This window comes from Giraffa tippelskirchi, chromosome 4, assembly GCF_054371585.1.
Source record: "Giraffa tippelskirchi isolate mGirTip1 chromosome 4, T2T-mGirTip1v1.2.pri, whole genome shotgun sequence".
NCBI classification, from domain to species: domain Eukaryota; kingdom Metazoa; phylum Chordata; class Mammalia; order Artiodactyla; family Giraffidae; genus Giraffa; species Giraffa tippelskirchi.
In genome coordinates, this window is record NC_137278.1 from 209,097,600 (window position 1) to 209,120,820 (window position 23,221).

At 49.5% G+C, this 23,221-nt stretch overlaps 1 protein-coding gene across 4 annotated transcripts in view; it reads left to right on the top strand.

Annotated features, from left to right (window-relative positions):
- The first annotated feature begins 2,209 nt into the window (after positions 1-2,209).
- Positions 2,210-23,221, top strand: part of PPARA (peroxisome proliferator activated receptor alpha) — a 65,228-nt gene continuing 44,216 nt past the window's right edge. The window contains exons 1-3 of one of the 4 annotated variants that reach the window (XM_081594958.1): positions 3,071-3,168; positions 3,416-3,562; positions 8,009-8,135. The gene's annotated coding sequence lies outside the window, so the exon portion shown is untranslated. Of the gene's footprint in view, positions 2,359-3,070; positions 3,169-3,415; positions 3,563-8,008; positions 8,136-23,221 lie in introns of those variants that run through there. The other 3 variants (XM_081594957.1, XM_081594959.1, XM_081594956.1) reach the window with 3 other exon arrangements.

Consider the following 23,221-nt stretch of genomic DNA (forward strand, 5'->3'; position numbering starts at 1 on the left):
AGAGCATCAGCACCAAATAAATGGAAGCTATGAACGAAGATACACACTGCTCCTGGTATTTACCAAGGCTGCAAAGAGGAACTGAGGTAATGCTCAGAGGCGTATTTAGGAGCACTAACGTGTCCCTGAAGTTACAAGGTACTGCTCTGTCCCAGTGTAGGAGGCTGTCTATGTTGCTGTGTTGCCCAAGCTTTGTCATCAACACAGAAGTTGGGGGGGGGGGTAGAGACTTCCAGGAGCCGGGGGCTGGGAGAGGGATGTCCTTTGTGACAATATCTCCTTTCTGGCTGTGATGGGTTTTTCATGACTAACAGCAGTCTGCTCAAGGTAAACAGGAACCCACAGTCCCCTGGGGGCTGTGTGTATGGAAACCTCACATGACTACTCCCATGAGAAAAGTCCTGAGCATCCTTCTACTTTCTTCCTGGGGAAGGGGAAGCAAGGGACCGGCTGAGAGCATTTGTTCAAAGGTGATAGCTTTGATTACATGCATGGAAAACAAGCTTTCCCTGCCTGAAATCTTGGGAGCCCCAAGAACATCATTTCTGTATGTCTGTGGGTGTACACACAACTCTGTTGACCCCTAGGCAGCTTCCTTCACCCTTATTCAAAACAGTTTTAACTAGGTCTCTCTAACTGCCTGGTTTAACTGGGTTTACAGCAGACAATCAAGGGTGTGTCTGGGGAGAGAAGCCAACACCCCTCTATTTCAACTCTGCGGTTCTTGATCTGAGGTATGTCAGGTGACATCTCAAGCTTGGATGCCCTCATGAGGACAGGAGCCCAGTTATGGGCCCTCTAGCTCCATAAATAAACAATACTGTTGCCTGCTCAGCCTGTGAGATATCCAGGATGTAATGTACACAGATCACTTCGTAAACTTTGAAACATAATACAAAAACTGCCCATCGCTATATAGCATGGGCAGTAAAAGTTGGGCTTGTCCGTGTGTGTTAGTGGGAAGGTGTTGAGGGTGTCTGCTGGGTGGGGCAAAGTTGGCTACAGGTATGCAGCCAATCAGCAAGGATGAGCCTAAGACATCCGTATAAGGGGCCGCGTCCGCCGGGTCTCCAGCGTCTGCGTGTCATGCGGGAATTTGCTTGGAGCTGTTTCCCGCCCCACTGGGTCCTTCTGGGCGCTCGCCGCCACAAATGTAACAGTGGACGGAGCCGCGGGAGGGCAAGGAGCGGGCCGACGTAGCACACATTTCGTTCCCAAAGGAGGGGCGTCCCGATGCGCTGGCACCTGGGGCTTTGTGCCTTCGCGCGGGGAGCTCGGGCTTCACCGCGCAAACAAAGCCGCTTTGCAGCTCGCGCTCTTGCTGCTCGCCATTGGTCTCGGGCCGCGACCTCCCCCCCCTGCGCTGGCAGAAGCCCAGCGCCTCGGCTGGGCACAGAGTCAGCCCCTCACCCCCGATTCACTGGGGGAGGGCAGGCCCAAAGGACAGCCTGGGGCCGGGGCCGGGCCGGTGGGGGAGGCTGGTCAGAGTCGACAGCGCCTCCGGGCGCCTGGGCCCGGTGCCCTTCGCTCGTCTCCGTCCCCCGCCCGCCGCCTCCGGCAACTCCGCCACCTGTTGACGCACCCTCCCAGCCAGAGTTCCCGTTCCCCCACCCTCTGCAGTCCGAGGTCCCCGGGACAAGGTCCTTCGCCGCCCGCCCTTGGCCCTGCGCTCTCCCCAGACTCGAGGGCACCCCGCGCCTGGGTCCCGGGTCTAGACCAAGCTCCTCGCGCGGGCCGGGCAGAGCTGGGCTCCCGGAGGGAAGGCGGGGCATCGCCAGCGTGGCCCGGGCCGCGGGCGGGAACCCCAACCCTGCCCGCAGCCTCGCGCCCGCCCCTCCTAGGCTTCGGCCCTCCCCCAGCGAGCGGGGCCGGACGCGCGCCCAGGTCCGCCACACGCGGCTGCTCTCACGGGCGCTGCGCCCACCCGGGTGACCTTGAACCTCCGCGCACCCCCGCCCCGGCCTCAGTTTCCCCGCTGGCGCTGCCGCCGTGGGACAGAAGGTGGGCGCCCCACGCCGAGAGCGGCCCCACCCCCGCGCCCGCGGGCAGCCAATCGGGCCCCGCCGTCCGGGGGCTGTGTCCCCGCGCGGGGTGGGGCCGGGGGCGGGGCTTCCTGCAGGGGCCGCCCGCGCGAGCCGCCCGGCCTGGGGCGGGGGGCAGAGGGGCGGCGCGTGCCGCCGGGGCGCGGCTGGCACGGGAGCCGGGAGGCGGCGCCGGGCAGGGGCCGGGGACGCGACGGCCCCACGGCGGGGGCAGCGAGCGGCAGGGGCGGAGGCGGCCGCTAGCGCCCTGCCCGGCGCCGCCTCCCTCGGCGCGCTCGCCCGGCGGACGGGCAGGCGGCGGACCGCGCGGCCTCAGGTGCCAGGCGGCGGGCGAGCGGGCGCGCGCGGGGGTCCGGGGGCCGGGCTCCCCCTCAGAGCGGCGGCGGACGGGGAGGGGCCGGGTGGCGCATGCGCGGGGCCCCGGGGTGCGGGGTGAGGGCGCTCGCCGCTGGCTAGTACTGGGGATCCCGGGGCCCAGGGGGCCTCCCCTTGGTCGGCCTCCCTCAGAGCGCCCGGGGCCTGCCTGGAGCCCCGGCGTCCGCAGCTGTCGGTTGGGGCTGGGGCCTGGGCAGGGGTCGAGGTCTGGGACCTCAGAGACACTGGGTGCTCAGGTGGTCCCCCACCCCGGAGAGAAGGCCCGCCAGGCGGGGACATCAGGCTTGCCCTTCCTTCTGCATGGTCGAGTTTGGTTGTCCCCAGCTGGGGGCGTTTCCGAGACCTCCGAGGATCCCCTAGGCCAGGTGGCCCGAGGTCTGGCAGACTGACCCTCGTGCACCGGGCGGCTAAGCCCTGATGGGAGAGACACACGCGGGTTAGTTAAGCTTTGAGGAATTGCCCCCACTTTGCGCCTAAGCGCCATCGGGAGACCCGGACGGGCCGAGCCGGGCGAGCCCAGGGCAGCCTCCGCCGCGGGACGGCCCTCCCAGGCCGGGGCCCGCGGGTCTGGCGCTGGGCGCCCGCGCCCGGGTCTCCCCGTGTCCCCGGCTGCGCGCGGCGGTCCTGGCGGAAGTCCGGAGGGCTGGTTCTGCCCCTACGCGCTCCGCAGTCTAACCGGGAACAACGGCACACCCGTGCTCTCCTCGCCTTCTGAAGTTTAAACGCTGGTGGCTGCGCCGCAAACGTCAAGGTTCTTTCTAAGAAAAGTCTGGGCTTGTATACTGCCTTGGACTTCGCGGAGCGCCCTGGGCCGTTCGCGGCCTCCTGCCCACCCCTAACCCCCGCCGCCCCTCCCCAAACCAGGGAGTCCCCTCCTCCCCCAGGCTGCTTGGGAAGGGGTGCTTGGGGCGGGGAGGCGGGGCTGGGCTTCCCTGGGACGACCCTGCCACACCACAGCGGTTGAAGACGCAGGGTCACGGTGACTTTCCTCTTTCAAGGTGGTGGAGAGTTGGGGAGAACCAGAGCACAGACCATTTCCTCCTTTACCTTCTTGCCGCCGAGGCCGCAGGAGGAGGGCCCTACCTCCTCTGGGAAGTAACCGTCTGTGGCCGGAGCAGCCCAGAACCAAGACGTTGTCATCACAGGTAAATAGGAGGTTTGATTTACTCATTTTTTTCCAGACTGAAATATTGAAGTCTTGACTTCCATTGCCCTACAGACTAGCAATTTGAGGGTTAATTATTACCTTGAGATGCCACAGTCAGGTCTATTTTCGTTTCTTTGAAAGTAAGATAAATGTGGATAAGGTTCCCTTTTAAGTTCTGAAAACTTGATTGTGTCAGTGTCCTTTAGGAACTTCCTTTCTTTAGGCAGGCTGGTTCCACGTAATTTAAAACTAGATAATATGACTGTGAGAAATGTTTTCACTTAACAGACACTTAAGTTACAGACGCTGACAAGTCAGGAGTCGTGCCATCTCTTAGCTGTTTTAATTCCAATTTGAATATCAAGCAGATGCTTGCCAAGCTGGTAGGCCAGGTCTAGAACTGCCATCAGCCAGGACAGTGATACCCTGGAGGAGACGGTACAGGTTGAGTGGTTCACTGGTCACTGAGGGACCAGGCAGTGAGCTTGACAAACTTCTACACAACTTGGAAGCAACAGCAAATGAATTGACCACAGAAAACAACGTTTTCCCTCTTCTCACATCTTGGATGTGTGAAAGTTATTTCATAATCATAAAGTAATTCTTGTTACTAGCTCATGTTTGTCCAACTTGTACCCAGATTTTTAAACACCGTGTATGTATGTGGGAGAGAGCATGAGAGAGGGAAGAAAAAAATGTGTTTCTTCTATAGAAACTATTTTATAAGCTGCTTTATTAAGCATTGGATTATGGGAAATCTTTTCATGTGAATAAATGTGTTTGTGTCTGTATCATATATTTCATCATGCTTAGATAGAATAATTATTAAGCCAATTCTTTAATAGATGTACATTTTAAAATTCATATATTCTATAAATATTTACTGAGTTTTTAGCTGCCCTGGGATATTGTGTTTAGTATTGGGGAAGGCAACCGTGAATCTGCTCATGAAGCTGATTTTTATACCAGAATATAAAAAAGGAGCTGAAAGAAGATGAAATTGGGGTGCAGAAAGGGAATCTATTTTTGCCACACACCTTGTGGTTAAATGATTGTTAAGTGCTTTTTTTTTTTTTTGATATGTTGTCTGTGAACATCTGTTTTTATAAGGATTAGGTAATCTTCTTTAAAAACTTCTATTAAAACGTTTCTTTGCTTACTGTAAACAGATTTTAAACATGCCACATTTCTCTATTTCCTCTTTCAGTCTGTGTGTGAATGAATATATCCTTAACGGCAACTAAGATGAATGTCTTAACTTCCAAGTGGCCGGCGTTTGGGGTGAATGTTTGTACTAATTTTGTTCCATTGCAGTTAGAGGATGTGGCTTTTTGGGAATTTGAGGGCCTCTGTTTTTATTTCTGGTTTTGGTGGCTTGGTATAGGCTTCATAGACACTTCAAGTAATGCCATAGTTTCTGTTTGTAGGGTAGACATGTGCTGTGTCTGTTATTTCTGCCTTGGTAATTACATAGAACAGGCTAGCTCACTTTGAAGGCCATGTGGTTGGGGAAAATTAGGCAAGGAATTTTAATTTCCAACTTGGTGTGAAGACAGTTTTAAGGTTAAGAACCAAACAGGGAAAGCCCTTGATGTCCCAGTGGGCCAGATTTAACAGAACTTGTTTTTTCTTCCCAGTATTTCTGTCACTTACATGCAGCGACCTGTCCTGTGGGGAACAGACCTCACCTAGTCCGGTTGGCTTGTTGTTTGGAGCTGTGTTCATTCTTTGCTTCTAGAACATTTAGCTAGCATCTTATCGTGGCAGTATTGGGGAGGGACTTATGCACTTCACAAGATGGAGAGTTGACTCCTTACTAAGTCAGACCTAGTATATAGTTATTTTTGTAGTTGAGCTGCGTTTGTTTAGCGGTCGCATCAGAGAAGCAGTCTGACAGAGTGGAGGAGACGTTAAGTCATCGCGAGGTTTGATTTTTGTCCCTTCAGGGCCGCCCGCTGGGCCAGGGGATCTCTGTCCCCCTCTCTAGATGCTGGTTTTTCATCACGAAATGGGGTTCTGCTCCGCTCCACCTCTTTGAAGGGTTGGAATCTCAAAAGTGGTAGCAAAGAAGTGGGGGTGAAGATTCCTTGTGGCATGTAAGAAGCCATTCTCGCCCAGTCAGGGTCTAAAGAAGCACGCCTGTACCACCTCCCCGGATCTGGTACCTGTGTTGTTTTGGCTCTGACCATTGGATGATTTTTCAAAGGCTTTTGGAAAGAAGCACGTCCCCCACCCTGCATATACACTTGTATTAAAACAACTTTTTTCTTTACTTTTCTTATTCTTTTTTAAAATTTTTGTTTGTTTACGTATTCATCCCTTGCTGAGCTGGGTCTTAGTTGCTGTGAAGGCTTTTCTCTAGTTGCAGAGTGTGGGGGCTTTTCCTTCCTGTGGCTTCTCTTGCGAAGCACACTTAGGTGCTTTGGCTTCAGTAGTTACGGCACGTGGGCTCAGTAGTTGCCCAACCAGGGGTCAAACCTAGGCGCCCTGCATTGGGAGCATGGAGTCTTAACCACTGGACCATCAGGGAAGTCCACGTGCTCAGGTTTCGGTGGCGATGTATTTTGCATTGGTCCTTCCTCTGGTATCCCCAGACCCTGAAAGCAGTTGTTCCTCATCCTTGGAGGGTCTCTGGAAATGCAGGCTGAGTGGTCTTCTTCCACCGGTCTAACTCAATGAGAACAGTATGTCAGTCAGTTTTGTCCGGCTCGCCCTGTATCCCGAATAGGACCTCAACATCCACAGATTCTGTATCCCCAGATTCAACCAACCATGGATTGAAAATATTCGAGGGGAAAAAAATTCCAGAAAGTTCCAAAAAGCAGGGCTTGAATTTGTCACCTGCCAATAGCTATTTACATTTTATCCACAACTACTTACATTGCATGCATGTGGTATTAGGTATTGCAAGTAATCTCGAGGTGATTTAAAGTCTATGAAGGATGTGTGTAGGTTGTATGCAAATGCTACACCATGTTATTTAAGGAACTTGAGCGTGGTGGGCAGGTTTTCGTGCCCCCAAGGGGCCTGGGACCATCCTTGAGGATGCTGACGGAGGACTGTGCCTGTTCACTGAACCACTAAGACATGAACAGGATTGAATTCAGCAAGTATTTGTTGATTTCTTTTACAGTGCTCAGATGTGGGTGGGAGCTAGTCGGGTGGGGGGGACTTAGAAGTCCAGCAGGGGCCTACCCACCCCTGCTGGAGGATTTCCCCTGGCATTTTGCAACTTCTCTCACACCCAGATGGCCAGAACCTCTCCTTCCATCTGCACTAGACGGACATGCTCCTGCACACCTGCTGGACTCCCACACATGGCTCCCATGGCATAGGAGTTCTGAAGGTGGCAGCTGCCGTTCAAATTACTCTGTTTATAATTATCACTAGATCTGGGGTATGCGTGCTAAGTTGCTTCAGTTGTGTCCAGCTCTTTGCGACTCTATGGGCTACAGCTCTCCAGGCTCATCTGTCCTTGGGATTCTCAAGGCAAGAATACTGGAGTGGGTTGCCATTTCTTCCTCCAGGGGATCTTCCCAACCCAGGGATTGAATCCTCGTCTGTTATGTTCCCTGCATTGGCAGACGGGTTCTTTACCACTAGTACCACCTGGGATGCCCAGATTTGGGGTATATTAAGTATGAAATAGAGTTTTTATGAGATGGCCTGAGCAGCTAATTAAATAAAATGCTCTTTCTTTCTGCAAGATCATGCATTCTAATTCCAAACAATTGACTCAGAAGGAAAGAGCTGTGTTCTAAATCTTTGTGAGATGGGACGTGTGCTATTATTTAACAAGGCAAGGGTCCTGTTGGGCCTCCAGTTGTGAAGATAAGATACACACAGGAGAAATTAGAGAAAGTGTTGCAGAGGTTTGTCTTCTCTGTTTCAGGTGCTACACTCATCAGATGGCTTTTAATTTTTAAAAAAATTTTATTTCATTAGAGTTCATTTACAGTGTTGTGTTAATTTCTGCTGTACAGCAGAGTGACTCAGTTATACATATATATATATATATATATGTTCTTTTTCATATTCTTTTCCATCATGGTTTATCACAGGAGACTGAATATAGTTCCCATCTGAATGCTTTTACTTTGCTTTATTTAAAAAGATTTGTGGAGCTTCCCAGGTGGCACAGTGGTAAAGAATCCACCTGCCAATGCAGGAGATGCAAGAGACAGGGGTTTGATCCCTGGATGGGGAAGATCCCCTGGTGGAGGCAATGGCAACCCACTCCAGTATTCTTGCCTGGAAAATCCCGTGGGCAGTGGAGGCTGGCAGTGTGTAGTCCATGGGGCCACAAGGAGTCAGACACAACTGAGCACACACACACACACACGTGCACACACACATGTGCACACACACACACACACACAAAGAGATTTACAAATGAAAAAGAGTGGTGAGTTCTCTTCTGATCTACTTTCTTTTGCACTTTTAGTTCAGAGACCACAAGTAAACTTTGAAAAAGGATCCCCTTGAAACAGGAAAAGTTTGGGAAGCAAAGACAGAATGAACGGTCTCAAAGGTTATGAAGCTTCACAGGAAAGGTTGGAAATGATAATACAGTTAAGTAAACAGTATACCGTAGTTCCTTACCCGCCCCCTCCCCCATTTTTAAGAGCAAATGAATGTATATTATCATATGTGAAACAGAACACCATTCCATGTTCGATGCATGAGACAAATGCTCAGGGCCGGGGCAATGGGATGACCCAGATGGATGGGATGGGGAGGAAGGTGGGAGGGGGGTCCAGGATGGGGAACACATGTAAACTCATGGCTGATTCGTGTCAATGTATGACAAAAACTGCTACAATATTGTAAAGTAATTAGCCCCCAACTAAAATAAATAAATTTATTTAAAAAAAAAAAAAGAGCAAATGAGGTACCAAGTTCCCTGAGGCCATTTGTAACTGCATACATCTGTGGTTACGAGATAACCACACTGAGGCGACAAGTTGCCAAGTTCTAGTAAAACAGACCAAGTCATTTAGAGCTTGACACGTGGTCATATCCCTTTCTGAAATGTTCTCAGAAACTGTTAGCCTGACGTGTATTTAAGTGCATATTTACAATGAAGCAATGTGGCTAGTAAAACAGAGGACTCAAATGACAATCAGATCTTGATGATCTGAAATCAAGTTTTCTTCTATTACCTGTATGTTAAATGGGATTTTTTTTAACCAAAAAAATTTTCAGAAGCATTTTCAGTCAGTGTTCCTCCTTGGACAAGTTGACATCTGTTAGGCTGCCAACATGAAGAACGTATGTCCCCTCTGTGAAGGATTGTGAATCAATTTGATAAATTCTAATCGGTAATCTCATTTTGGCTCATTTCACGGAACGGTTTGATAAGTGGGTTACTGTCTTATTCTCTATCCACTCACTTTATTTCTGATTTTCTATCTGTGTATTGGGAATGGTATTAACAGGAATGACGTATAAAAGGAAAATGGTTCAGAGCAATTTGAAATTTGGTTTAAATAGAAGCATCTCTTGCTGTACTGAAGTTATTTATAGTCCAAACAAAAAGGTAGTATTGGATGTGTTTACAATATCCTTGGACTTTAGGACTCGTGGGGTGTATATCTTGCTTGAATATTATGATGATCACCTTTTCTTCCCCGCTTTGAAACCTGTTGCAGAACATACCCCCACCTCTAGGCAAAGGGACTCCAGCCCCATCTCTGCAGGGCCCTCCTGACCATTCACAGCAATCGGTCCAGAACACACGCAGGTTCAGGAAAGAGCCTCCTTCTTTCTCTCCTTTCCTTAGAATTCTCAGTTCTTGAGAGCCGTTTCCAGGAAGAAAGGCATTCCAGTGCAGTGCTTCTCAAGCCATAGAAGTAAAGCTCGTCCACCACCTTCAGGCAGGGGTCCCGACAGAGAGGAGTGGTTGAAAAAAGCTCAGAAAGTTCAGTTGTGCGAAAAGACACGGCAGGAGCTTGTGGGGGGTGACACTCCACCAAGAAGCCCTCGACAAAGAAGAGGCGTCCGAGTGTCCACAGGCGCTGGGGCAGATGAGGCCGGAGAGAGAGAACCAGCACCGACAAGGTTAAACGGACGGGTCGGACAAACGATCACGGAAGGTCCTGGGGGTGGAAATACCGGTGTCTGGGCCAGAGACGGAAGGTCCTGGGCCTGGGCAAGGAGGAAAGGGCAGGGTGCCCGCATCCCTGGGGAGGGGATAGGGAGGACCCGGCTAGATGCTGGCTCTCCAATGGTGGGGGGGCACTGCCACCCTCCACCCGAGCGGCCTGGAAACCGAAGATTGGAACCCCCTCCCCACCCCAGCACGGGGGCAGGAAGTCCCCCTCCAGGGTTGATGCGTTGAACAGAAAGAGGAAGGTCCCCATCCTGGCCGAGGGTGACAGTGGCCGGTGACAAGAAGAAGGGTTCCGTGAAGAACAGGACTAATTCTTTCCAAGTCCAGCTCTGTGTGTGGATGTCAGTACCTAGAAGAACACAGCACTGTCAATCAATATTTCAGTAAAACAAATTTTTTAAACAAGAGTACCTAGCAGGTTATCAATATAAAAAAAATAGGGTATTTTCTTTCACTCTGGAAACCAAAAATTATCGACTTTTTCCCTACTGCTTTCTCTTTACTTAGATGAATGCAGCAAAGTTAGCTTTCAGTGTCTAGGTCAGAAGTCTAAGTGAAAGTGAATATTTAACCACATTCAAGGACGGCTGATAATCTTTAATACTAAGAGAGGCACAGGACTTAAGGGAAAGAAAATTCTAGAAGAGAAAAAAATAGCCAGGAAAGCAGATAAACCCACGACTGGTTCACGGACTGGTGAAAGGGCACAAAACCGAGGACGGGCTCAGTAACTCGGTGTGGAATGAATGAGTTCAAACGTGGGCTTTCACGGTGGGATACATCGTTTCCTAGAAGACGTTTCAGAAACATCCACGGCCGCTCGTGGTGTCAGACCTGGTGCAGTCTCTTTGAGAACGAGACTTCTGAGAGACAAAAGCTAGTAAATAAAATTTAGAAAAGGAATCACTTTTAAGAGATGGGAAGATGGTATTCCAACTGAAGGTATTAATATCTCCACCCAGCTGAGGTCTTCATCTCTGTACTGTGTGTCTGTGTGTGTGTGTCTGTGTGTGTCTGTGTGTGTGTGTGCTCAGTCATGTCCCACTCTTTTCAGACCCCAGGCTACACTCTTTGTAGCCCACCAGGCTCCTCTGTCCATGGGATTCTCCAGGCAAGAATACTGAAGCGGGTTGCCATACCCTCCTCCAGGGGATCTTCCTGACCCAGGGATCGAACCCACAGCTCCTGCATTGGCAGGCGGGTTCTTTAGCACTCAGCCACCTGGGAAGCCCTCATCTTTGTAGACATGAATTTAGACTGAAGCATGGCAGCAGAGGTTCACCAGAGCGCCCCTTTGCCATCACTGTTGTAACTGGGGGCCCCATGCTCACCAGCCTGCCTCCCTGAGACTCAAACTCAGAATGTCGGTTCTGAGCCCCTCGAATTTCCCCTCCCTGATCCTGGTCTTCCTCCTAGTCCAATAAGTGGCCTCCCTTTGGGGCCATGGAGGCAGGAGCGGTACTGACAGCTGAGCTGCTCTTGGCCACCAACATCACCCACTCACCCGTGCCCCTTGTCTACAGGTCGGGGATACCAGTGCTCTGAGTGGGAGGCTGTTGCCTGGTGCAGAGGAGGAATGCCTTTTATTTTCATTATCATTACTTTCGGCCACTCCTTGAAGCTTGTGAGATCATAGTTCCCTGTCCAGGGTTCAAACCTGGACCCCCCGCAGTGAAAGTAGAGTCCTAACCACTGGAATACCAGAGAATGCCCAAGAAGCCTTTTTAAAAAAATTTTGCTTTATTCAGGAATTTGTTGTTGTTCAGTCGCCAAAGTCGCGTCCAACTCTCTATGACCCCATGGAGTGCAGCACGCCAGGCTTCCCTGTCCTTCACTATCTCCCTGAGTTTGTTCAAACTCTAGTCCATTGAGTCGATGACACCATCCAACCATCTCATCCTCTGTCTCCCCCTTCTCCTCCTGCCCTTAGTCTTTCCCAGCCTCAAAGTCTTTTCCAGTGAGTCTGCTCTTCGCATCGGGCATCCAGAGTATTGGAGCTTTAGCATGAGACCTTCCAATGAATTCATTCAGGGTTAGCTATGACAAACCCAAGCAGTGTATTAAAAAACAGAGACAGCTCTTTTCCGACACAGGTCCATACACTCCAAGCTATGACTTTTCCAGTGGTTATTCAAGTATAGATATTTAGAGTGTTGTGTTAATTGCTGCTGTACAGGAAGTAAGATTGTTACACACACATACACACGTGTGTATTCGTTTTCCCGTTCTTTCCCACTGTGGTTTATCATAGGGCATTGGGCTACACAATAGGACCTTGTTGTTGGGGCTTTATTGTTTCCTGGCTTGGTATTAGCTCTCTAGCTGTGACATGGACGTACTAGTCCTTGTGTATCGGCTCTGGTGGTGACTGGAGGGCAGGGCCTTGACGCCCAGAGGCCCACGTGCTTCCTCCGCGGCCAGCTCCTCGTCTGTGCCAGGGAGGCTCGCTCACCCTGCCGCTCACCCTTCCTCCTTGCCTGCCCCTACCCCAGCGGTCTCAGTGAAGATCACTTTCTCGGGGAAGCCTCTCAGCGCTGCCTGCCCAGGCCAGGTCTGTCTGGCACATTGTCCGGCACTTTGCCTGTGCACTTGCCCGTCGCGTGTCCATTGTGGCCACTTAGTACCAGTCGCCCTCCCCGGCTGAGTTGCAGACCCTCTGGGGCAGGAAACCACAGGTACCTCACGCTCCAGTCACCAGAATGTGCACCAGCAGGGGCCGCAGGACAAGCTGTGTGAGCTCCGGCTCGGCTACCCTCCGTTTGAGATTCCTTCCAGCCCTAATCAAATACCGCCTCCTTCAGGAAGCCTTCCTTGATTCCTACCTGAGAGAGAAGCAGGAAGTTTGTCACTCAGACACCCTACCACGGTTTGAGTCTCTCTGGTTGGACATGTTCTACCTTCACCTCTGCAGCTGTTTATTGCGTACTTCAGTCATTCATTCCTGAGCTCATTTGTTTATTCAACACACCTTTCCTGAGCACCTGCTATGGGCTAGGCAGTGTTCCAAGTGCTGGGGGCAGCAGTGGAAAAGGTCAGGCAGTGTTCCCTGCCGTCAGGAAGCACTGCATCACATGGCAAGTAGGACCCCTGGGCTCAGGAAAGAGGCAGGTACCCAAGCAAGGCGGTGCTGCGTGGTGACAGCCAACCCAGGGGACCTGACAGGTGAGGCTGGCCTTCTCCGAGCCTCTGGGAGGCCAGGGGGACAGCAGCAATTTAATAGGGGTCTGTACTCGCGCCTCAAGAAATATTTGTCTCTAACACGTCCTTTCAACTGGAGCAGCAGCCCCCAGCCCTTCTGACACAGGGCAGGTTAGAAGACAATTTCTGGTTTCGTAGAAGACAGTTTTTCCACGGACCAGGGTGGGGGCCGGGGGATGGTTTGGGGACAATTCGAGCACGTTCCATTTATTGTGCACTTCATTTCTGTTTTTATTACATTGTGATATGTCATGAAATAATTACAGAACTCATCATAATGCAAGGTCAGCAGGAGCCCCGGGCTTGTTTTCCTGCAACTAGACGGTCCCATTTGGGGGTGATGGGGGGGCCATGGGAAGCAACTGTAAATATAGATGGAGGCTTCACTCACTTGCCCACTGCGCACATCCTCCTGTGGGCCTCAGTTCCTGAGAGGTCACAGAGCGGTACCTGTCCAAGGCCTAGGGCTTGGGGACCCCTGAACTAAAGGAACTGAGTTGGGAGGAAGGAAACAAGGGAATGTAAATGATCCGAGCAGTTGTCGCACCCATTTCAGTTCTTCTGATGATCACCTTCTTATTTCACTTGGCATCACGTGCTCAGCTGAAATCCTTCTGACCCCCTTAGGTCACCTGGGTTTAAACCTTAGAAGCATAGAGACTCCCACCCAGCACCTAATGACCTGTCTCCAGGAAGCACCGCACTTAATGCTTGCGGGGTCTGCTGTCTCTGTTGCCGACGGTTAGGCATGAGGAGAGGAGGAGCCCGCCGAGCGGTGATTCTGTCTTCATCATATAAGCAGGGTAGTTGCTTCCTGAAGGAGCAGGGGCATGAGGGATCGGGTGTGCCATCAGCCTGCCATTGCTTGGTGTCAGAAGCGAATGAGGTGAACTGTTCCTTAGACACACGCAAGCCCCTTTCCTAGGACCATAGACGGCTGATATCTGTGCCTCTGGGGCCCCTGGCTTCTTGCTCCTGTGGCTGGGGTGGTGGGGAGAGAGGGCTGTATCCTGCCCAGGAGGTCAGGAGCTCGGCTACAGCAGGTGGGAGCAGGGCTGGCTCCTGGAGATGCTGGAGAACCTCCGTGGCTGCCCTGCTCCAAGGGTATGATGTGTGTTGGGTCAGCTTCTAACAGCAAACTCACCTCTGTGTATCGCTCAGTCGCTCAGTTGCATCCAACTCTTCGAGACCCCATGGACTTTAGCCCGCCAGGCTCCCCTGTCCGTGGGATTTCCCTGGCAAGGATACTGGAGTGGGCTGCCATTTCCTCTTCCAGAGGATCTCCCTGACCCAGGGATTGAATCTCCATCTCGTGTGTCTTCTGCATTGGCAGGCAGATTCTTTACCACTGAGCCACCTGTCCCTAAAATCCAGACAGTGGAGATGGGTTTGAGGTCTTTTTAAAGTCAAGTTTACTGAGGTATAATTTACATGCAGTAAAGTCCATCTTTTTGGATGGACAGTTCTGTGCATTCTGAGCATCCTCCATTCCTGTTTTCTTCCTGATGGTCAACCAGAGGTGCCCACATTCCTTGGCTTGTAGCCCCGTGGGGTTTTCAAAATCTTCTATGTGGGTGTGGTCCTTCTCATGCTCTGAGCCTCTCCCACCTCCCCTTCTGCCTCATTTCAGCCAGCGAAGGTTCTCTGCTTTTTAAAGGCTCAAAAGTGGGGATGTGGACACTGCTGCTATTTAGGACTCTAGAGGGGCAGGCAGAGGAGCTTAGTGAAAGTGACTTATCCACATGCTTGAGGAAAATGGTTGAAAGTGTCACACAGGAAGTGAGCCTTGCCCTTTCCCCCAATCACATCAATAGAACTCTAAGATATTTCACAACATTGAAAGTACAAAGGATAAAACGATGGACGCAGATTCAAACTTAGAAAGGAGGATTTTCTGAGCTCCAAAATCTCTGCAGACCATGACTGCAGCCATGAAATTCGAAGACACTTGCTCCTTGGAAGGAAAGCTATAACAAACCTGGACAGCGTATTAAAAAGCAGAGATATCACTTTGCTGACAAAGGTCCCTCTAGTCAAAGCTATGTTTTTTTCAGTAGTCATGTATGGCTGTGAGAGTTGGACCATAAAGGAGGCTGAGCGCCAAAGAAACTGATGCTTTCAAACTGTGGTGCTAGAGAAGACCGTTGAGAGTCCCTTGGACAATAAGGAGATCAAACCAGTCCATCCTAAAGGACATCAACCAACCTTCCTGAATAGTCACTGGAAGGACTGGTGCCGAAGCTGAAGCCCCAACACTTCGGAGCAGCAATAGAAAACCCTCGAAGCAGTGAAGATGCAGCACAACCAGAAATTAATTAATTTTGTAAAATAACCTGGAAAATTTTTTTAAAGTAATCAAACATCAGCAAGCATGAAATGCTTCTGGATAAAATGCCTAAGATCTTAACAAGGAAATCTACCAAACGTGGCTGAGAGGAATTTTGAAAGACCTGAATAAATGACGAGTCTCAGCACGCTCTTGCATTATCAGGCTCAGCATCATCAGGATGGCAGTTCTTCCCAGATGATCTGCGGATTCAGTGATCAAAGCCAAATCTCAGCATGCCTGTCTGTAGAAGCTGACAAACCGATTCTAACGTTATATGGAAATGCAATGGAGCTGGAGTGGCTAAACAACTTTGAAAAAGAAGAATGCGGATGAGGGACTTGGACTCCCTGAATGATAGAGCCACAGTAATCAAGACAATATAGTATTGATATGAAAATAGAAAAACAGAGGAATGGCACAGAATAGCAAGTTCAGAAATAGACCCAACTAGATGGTCAACTGGTTTTGAACAGAGTGACGAATTATTTCAGTGGGAAAAGATAATTTTTTCAACAACTCGTGCTGGAACGAGTGGATAGCTACTTGCTAAAGAACAAATCTCAGCCCCCATATCATGTCATATTAAAAAGGAAGAACTTGAAATGGGCCATAGACCTAACCTTAAGAGTGAAAACTATAGAAACTTCTGTAAGAAACAGAGTACATCTTAGTGATTCGGGGTTGGTAAATATTATAATTAAAAAAATACAAAGTACCAAAGAAATTTAATAAATTAGACTTCATCAAAATTATAAACTTTGGGGTTTCCCTTGTGGCTCAGTGGTAAAGAATCCACTTTCCAATCCCAGAGACACGGGTTCGATCCCTGGTCTGGGACGATTCTACAGGCCGTGGAACAAGTAAGCCCGTGTTCCACAACTACTGAGCCGGTGTCCACAAGAGAAGCCGCTGCAGCGAGAAACCCACGCACCATGACAAAGAGCACCCACAACCTGCTACACCGAGAGAAAACCCACGCAGCAATGAAGACCCACCACAGCCATAAGTAAATAAATAACATTTTTAAAAATATGATCTTTTTCTCATCAAAAGGCATTTAAGAAAAGACAAGCCCCAGACTTGGAGAAAATATTTGCAAAACATATATCCGACAAAGAACTTGTATCTGTAAAGAACTCTCACAATTCAATAAGAAGACAACGAACAAGCCAATTAAGAATGAAAGCAAAAATGGGCAAAATATTTGAACAGATTCTTCAGCAAAAGGTATTGGATGGCAAGTAAGCACATGAAAAGGTGTTCAACATCATTAGTCAGTGCTGCTGCTGCTGCTAAGTCACTTCAGTCGTGTCCGACTCTGTGTGACCCCAGAGACGGCAGCCCACCAGGCTCCCCCGTCCCTGGGATTCTCCAGGCAAGAACACTGGAGCAGGTTGCCATTCTCTTCTCCAGGGGATCTTCCCAACCCAGGGATCAAACCCGGGTCTCCTGCATTGCAGGCAGATTCTTCCCTGTCCGAGCAGCAGGGCAGTCTGCTGTTAGTAGTAGAAAGATATTAAACCCCAACCAGAATGGATAAATCAAGAAGACTGACCGAGTGTCAGGTGTGAGGACGTGGTGCGGCAGGGACTCACACTGATGATGGGAGTGTGAAGCGGTACCACCTCTTGGTAGAACATTTTGGCAAGTGATATCACTGACGCTATTACCGAAAATATCATATACCTGAAAGACCCAAACTGAAAAGTCTGCAGACTATATGATTCCAACTCTGTGACATTCTGGAAAAGGCGAAACTATGGAGACAGTAAAAAGATCAGTGGTTGCCCAGGGTTGGGTGGAGGAAAGGATGAGTCAGAGCACAGAGGATTTTTCGGTCAGTGAAGCTACTCTGTGTGATACTGTAATAGGCACTTGTTCAGTTGCTCAGTTGTATCCAACTCCTCCCATGGACTGCAGCATGCCAGGCTTCCCTGTCCTTCACTATCTCCCAGAGTTTGCTCAGACTCATGTCCATGGAGTCAGTGATTCTGTCCAGCCATCTCATCCTCTGTCGTCCCCTTCTCCTCCTGCCTTCAATGTTTCCCAGCATCAAGGTCTTTTCCAGTGAGTCAGCTCTTCACATCAGGTGGCTAAAGTATTGAAGCTTCAGCCTCAGCATCAGTCCTTCCAATGAATATTCAGGACTGATCTCCTTTAGGATGGACTGGATGGATCTCCTTGCTGTCCAAGGGATTCTCAAGTGTCTTCTCCAATACCACGGTTCAAAAGCAATAATGCTTTGGCACTCAGCCTTCTTTATTGTCCAACTCTCACATCCGTTCCTGACTACTGGAAAAACCATAGCTTATTTATATCCTTATATGTTTGTACCACAGAATGTACAACACCAAGAGTGTACCCTGATGTAAACTATGGACTTTAATTAGTACATTGACATTGGCTCATCTGTGGTGATGACCCTACCCAGATGTTGCTGATGGGAGAACATGGGAACTCTTTGTACTTTCTTGTAAGTTTTTCTGTAAACTAGAACTACACTAAAGAGAACACGCTGGTGGTTGCCAAGAGGGAGGGGTTCGGGGAGGGCTGGAGTGGAACCTTGGGGTTAACGGATACAAGCTTTTATATATAGGGCGGGTCAGCGACAAGGCCCTGCTGTATGCACAGAGACCTATATTCAACATTTGATGATAACAGTAATGGAAAAGAATATTAAAACCAGGACGTATGTGTACGTATAACTGAATCAAGTGCTGCGCAGCAGAAATGAACACGACATTGTAAATCAACTATACTTCAGTTTAAATAATTGGAAACAAATTTCTCTAATAAAATCCATTCTATTAAGGATTAGATTAGACTGTATATGTCATATACCTAAGAATAAACCTATTAATAAAACAGGTACGCAAGGCCTCTACTCAGATAATTGATCCCACTGTTGCCATCAACATGGATACGTGCTTAGTCGCTCGGTTGTGTCTGACTCTTTGGGACCCCCTGGACTGTAGCCCGCCAGGCTCCTCTGTCCATGGGACTCTCCAGGCAAGAATACTGGAGTGGGTTGCCATTTCCTTCTCCAGGGGATCTTCCCGACCCAGGGATCGAACCTGAGTGTTGACATTAAATGTAGCCCCAATAAACAGATGGCTGTACGGTATTTCTGGAGGAGACAACTCAATTTTGGGGAGGGGTCAGCTCTCTCTGGAAAGGCCTCATGTACCAAACCAGGGAAAATAACCTCTAAGTTCACCACCAAGTTCACGTGGGCATCTCGACTGCGCTCAGCTGGATGGTGTGGACTCTGCAAACTGGTTACAGACGGTTTAATCGGCCCTGACACCCCTACATGCACCAGTCCCCAGAACTTCTTCGAACGTGCTTCAGGAACTTTGCCATCTTTTTTTCCTCTTAAACGGATCCTCTTAAACCTTTCTTGTCACTTGAAGTTGCATAAACCCCTGTTTCTTCAGAAAAGCACCTGCTTCATGCCTGGCCTCTGCCCTTTGAACCCTGGTTGTGTTCCCCACGTAAACTCCTTTTGCTGGTTCATTGCTTAAAATGATATGAGGTGTTTTTGTAAGAAAGGGATCCATGTCCAGAGTGTAGCACTGATGTTAGATTGAATCAGTCTGTATTTATTGAACACCTGCCTTTTGGGGTGTGAACGCTGCCTTAAGGAGTCCCAGATCAGCTGGGCATTTAGACATCGATCAGTTCGGTTCAGTCGCTCAGTCGTGTCTCTTTGTTACCCCATGGGCTGCAGCACACCAGTCCTCCCTGTCCATCACCAACTCTCAGGGCTTGCTCAAACTCGTGTCCATCGAGTCAGTGATGCCACCCAACCATCTCATTCTCTGTTGTCCCCTTCTCCTCCTGTCTTCAGTCTTTCCCAGCATCAGGGTCTTTTCTAATGAGTCAGTTCTTCGCATCAAGTAGCCAAACTACAGACATCAATCAATTTCAGTCAGTTCCTGTGATGTGAGGATTGGGGTTCTTCCATCTGGATGAATCCAGGAAAGTTTCGGGGAGGAATTATATTTGAGCTTCCTCCGACGTTTATGGGAATGGGAGGCACTCCAGGCAGAGGACTAGGATAAAGTATAGAGGCCGGAAAATAGGAGGTGGGTCTGGCAAGACCCTGAATAGTTTATTTTGGAACACAGAGTTGCACAGGAGAATGAAGAGACACTGGACCTGCTCAGGATGAAACTTCCGCGAGTGTTTATTGAGCTCCTTCTCTGTGCTGGGCATCATTCTTAAGCATTGGTCGGGGGACACATAAGGGAGCAAAAATCCACACATCTCTGTTCCTGGAGAGCTGGCTCTCTGGTGGGGAGAGATGGATGGTCAGCCCAGTGGACACATCTGTGCTCGCCTTGGTGTGTTCAGAGATGCTGTGTGTGGGCAGGCAGGCGGCCGTGCACGCAGGGGAGGGCCAGGGCACTGGAAGGACGGCCAAGCGGCCTCACCGAGAAAACGACGTCTGAGAAAGGACTGGAAGGTGAGAGGCTCCACACATCGCAGGGGGGGGAGCGTCCCGGGGCCAGGCTCGCCGGAGGAGCCCGCGGAGGAGGACACGTGGGCCCGGCAGGGAGGTGGCAGCAGGTCCCCGTGGAGGGCCGTGGGGACGCTGCGAGGGCTCTGGCTGTGCGCTCTGTGAACGCAGCACCCCCGGCAGAGGGGCTGAGTCGGGGGCTGCCGCGCACTGCTCTTCATCTGTTCCAGGCCCCCTCTGGCTGTCGCCTGGGGCTGAGGACAGAAGCCACAGGCCGGCCATGAAGCTCTCGGGGCTCACCGCGGGCCCGGCGGGGAGCAGCTCGGGCTGCCAGGTGGCGTGGACGGGCCCCGCGTGGGGCAGAGAGACTGACAGTTGGGTGGCCGTGTGACCCTGGGTGATGCTTTTCCCTAGGTCTGCTCCTACACAGGTGCTCAGTCGTGTCCAGCTCTTTGCAACCCCATGAACTGTAGCCCGGCAGGCTCCTCTGTGTGTGGGCTGTCATTTCCTTCCTTACCTGTAAGTCCAGGTATTTGGAACCCATACACCTCAGGGGGATGCGTAAAGCAGGGGTGGGGCCATCAGGGCTGGACTTCAGGATGCAACTGGCAGCATCACAGGAGACCCTCAGAGAGGGGAGCGGCTGGCTAGCTGGCCAGTTAGGAGGATGTTGCCGAAGTCCAGGTAGGGGAGGGGAGTGCTGCCATGGGCTGGGCAGAGACAGAATAGAGGCAAATAATTAGAAAGAAAGCAATCTATCAAAACAAATAAGAAGCAAGCAAACCAGACTGTCCAAAGACTCTAGGCTGGAGCTCTGTCAGCCCTAAAAGACCAAGGTCACATCAGGACATGCTGGTTGTGAGGCATGTGGACAGCTGTTCCTGGCCTCAGACCTGCTCTCCCCTTGGAAGCGTGGCCGGGCAGAGCCTCCTGCATGCCAGTCGTTGGTGCTTTGATCGGCACCTGAGCCCGCTCCCCTCCCAGATTTGGTCCAGTGAACGCAAATAGCCCATTACCGCAGATATAGGACCATCTCCTCCTCATAAGCCCTGGCGCTGGGTCTTATGAATAAACCCTTCATAGGGTTCCTGGTTGTCTTATTTTCATGCAGAGTTTGACTTGATAGCAGTGGATTCAGTTTTTCCCCTTAAACAGATTGATTGCTTCTGTTCCTTTCGTGTCCTTGTCACTTTAAGTCCCATTCATCCTGGTTTCTTTAGAAAAGCAATTGATCTACAGCCTGCTACGGAAGAGGGCCCTTGGTTGCTTGTTACCAGCATTTGCTAAATGTTGGAATTATAGAGCTGCTGAAAATCAGCGTTAGGTCAACCTCTTCTTGTTTGGGAATTTACAGAATAATTGTGTTTTCAGTTTTATTTGTCATGGTGAATAGGAATGGAAGCTATGTGGCTCTGGGAACCTCTAGTTCCAAATAGGAAAGCCTGGCAAACATTTCCAGCTGGCAAACAGACAAAAGTTGCTAGAGAGGCAACGCGGCAGCTGAAGCACCAGCTCTGGAAGGGAACCTGCGATATCTCAAGTTAGAGGCTCTCCAGAAGCGTTGGCTCTTCTCCCCAGATACCTACCGACACACAAGCTGCTATGAGCGTGTTACTCGCTCAGTCGTGCCTGACTCTCTGCAGCCCCGTGGATGGTAGCCCACCAGGCTCCTCTGTCCATGAAATTCTTCAAGCAAGAATACTGGAGTGGGTTGCCATTCCCTTAAAGAAGTGTCTACATTCTCTTTAAAAACAGGAGTAGAAATGGCGAGCCTTTAAAAAGTCACTTTCATGAAAAGACTAAAGCAGTGGAAGTTATTTCACATTAAAAGAGAAATGACAACAAAATGCCATAGGTGAACCACCTGCTAGATCCTGTACTGGAGGGAATAATGTCAAGGATATTATTGGGTCAACTGACAAATTTTGACTTTGAATCTTAAAGTCTTGTATCTCTATTCAATTGGCTGAAATTGATAAGTGTCCTGTAGATAAACATACTCTAGTATGTAAGAGAATATCCTGATTCTTAGAAAATAGGTACTTCATTATTGAGGGAGATGAGGTCATGCTTCAAATACATACACATACACACGCACACACACACACACACACACACACACACGCTGTATGGCTACCTACCTACAAAGACAGAGCAAGTGGGTAGAATGTTAATCATCAGTGAATATGATAAAGGGTACAGAGTTCACAGTGTTCTTGATACTATTCTGCGTGTGTGTGCAATTTTTCTGTAAGTGAAATTACTTCCAAGTGAAAAAAAAAGCGAACAAACAAAAAAGCAGAGGTTCTACCGTCTGTATCGCAGCTACATTTATTACCATGTTCATTTACCAAGCTGCAGATCAGAAAATGTGAGGCTGAGCTCACTTGTTCTGAAAATATCACTCCTAATTTATCTCCCTTTTAGTACTTTTTTAAAATTAAAAAATCTTTGAAATTTGGCATTATTGTAGATTCACATGCAGTTGTAGGAAATAATTCAGAGAGATCCCTGTCCTGTTTACACTGTTCCCCCCATGGAAATATCTTATAAGACCACAGTGCTACTTCATAGCCAGGATGTAGTCATGTGTCCAGAACATTCTCGTCATCTTCAGAGCTACACCGATCTCTCAAACCCCAGCCTCTTCCTTACCCTGGTGGCCTGTTCTCCATTTCTATCATTGTGTCATTTCAAGAATGGTACATAATGAGTCCAATAGAAGGTTGAGCACCGAAGAATTGATGCTTTGGAAATGTGGTGCTGGAGAAGACTCATGAGAATCAAGATCCAACCAGTCCATCCTAAAGGAGATCAACCCTGAATATTCATTAGAAGGACTGATGCTGAAGCTGAAGCTCCAATATTTTGGCCACCTGAGGTGAAGAGCCGACTCGTTGGAAAAGACCCTGATGCTGGGAAAGATTGAGGGCAGGAGGAGAAGGGGACGACAGAGGATGAGATGATTGGATGGCATCACCGACTCAATGGACATGAGTTTGAACAAACTCTGGGAGATAGTGAAGGACTGCAGTCTGTGGGGTCACAAAAAGTCAGACAGGACTTAATGACTGAACAACGAACAAAAAATGGCATGTAACCTTTTGGTGCTAGCTTTTTCATATGACGTAACTCTCATGAGATTCATACAGGTTATTGGATGTATTGATACTTCATTCCTTTTTTTGCTGAGTAGTATTCGCATAACAGATGTACCAAGTTTGTAGAACCATTCACCATCAGAAGACATATGGGTTCTTTCCAGTTATGAGTTATTATGAATAAAGCTGCTGTGCAGGTTTTAAATAGCTCTATTGAGATGTAGTTTACATACGATACACTGGTATGTAACTGGTATGTTTAAACAATGGTTCAAAGTACACAATTCCATGGTTTCCATTATACTTATGGGGCTGTGCAACCATTGCCACAATCTAATTTTAGAACATCTTCATCACCCCCAGAAGAAACCACACACCTACTAACAATCATGCCTCCTTCCTTGCACACCCCACCCCCAGCCCTCGACACCCACTCATCTACTTTGTCTCTACAA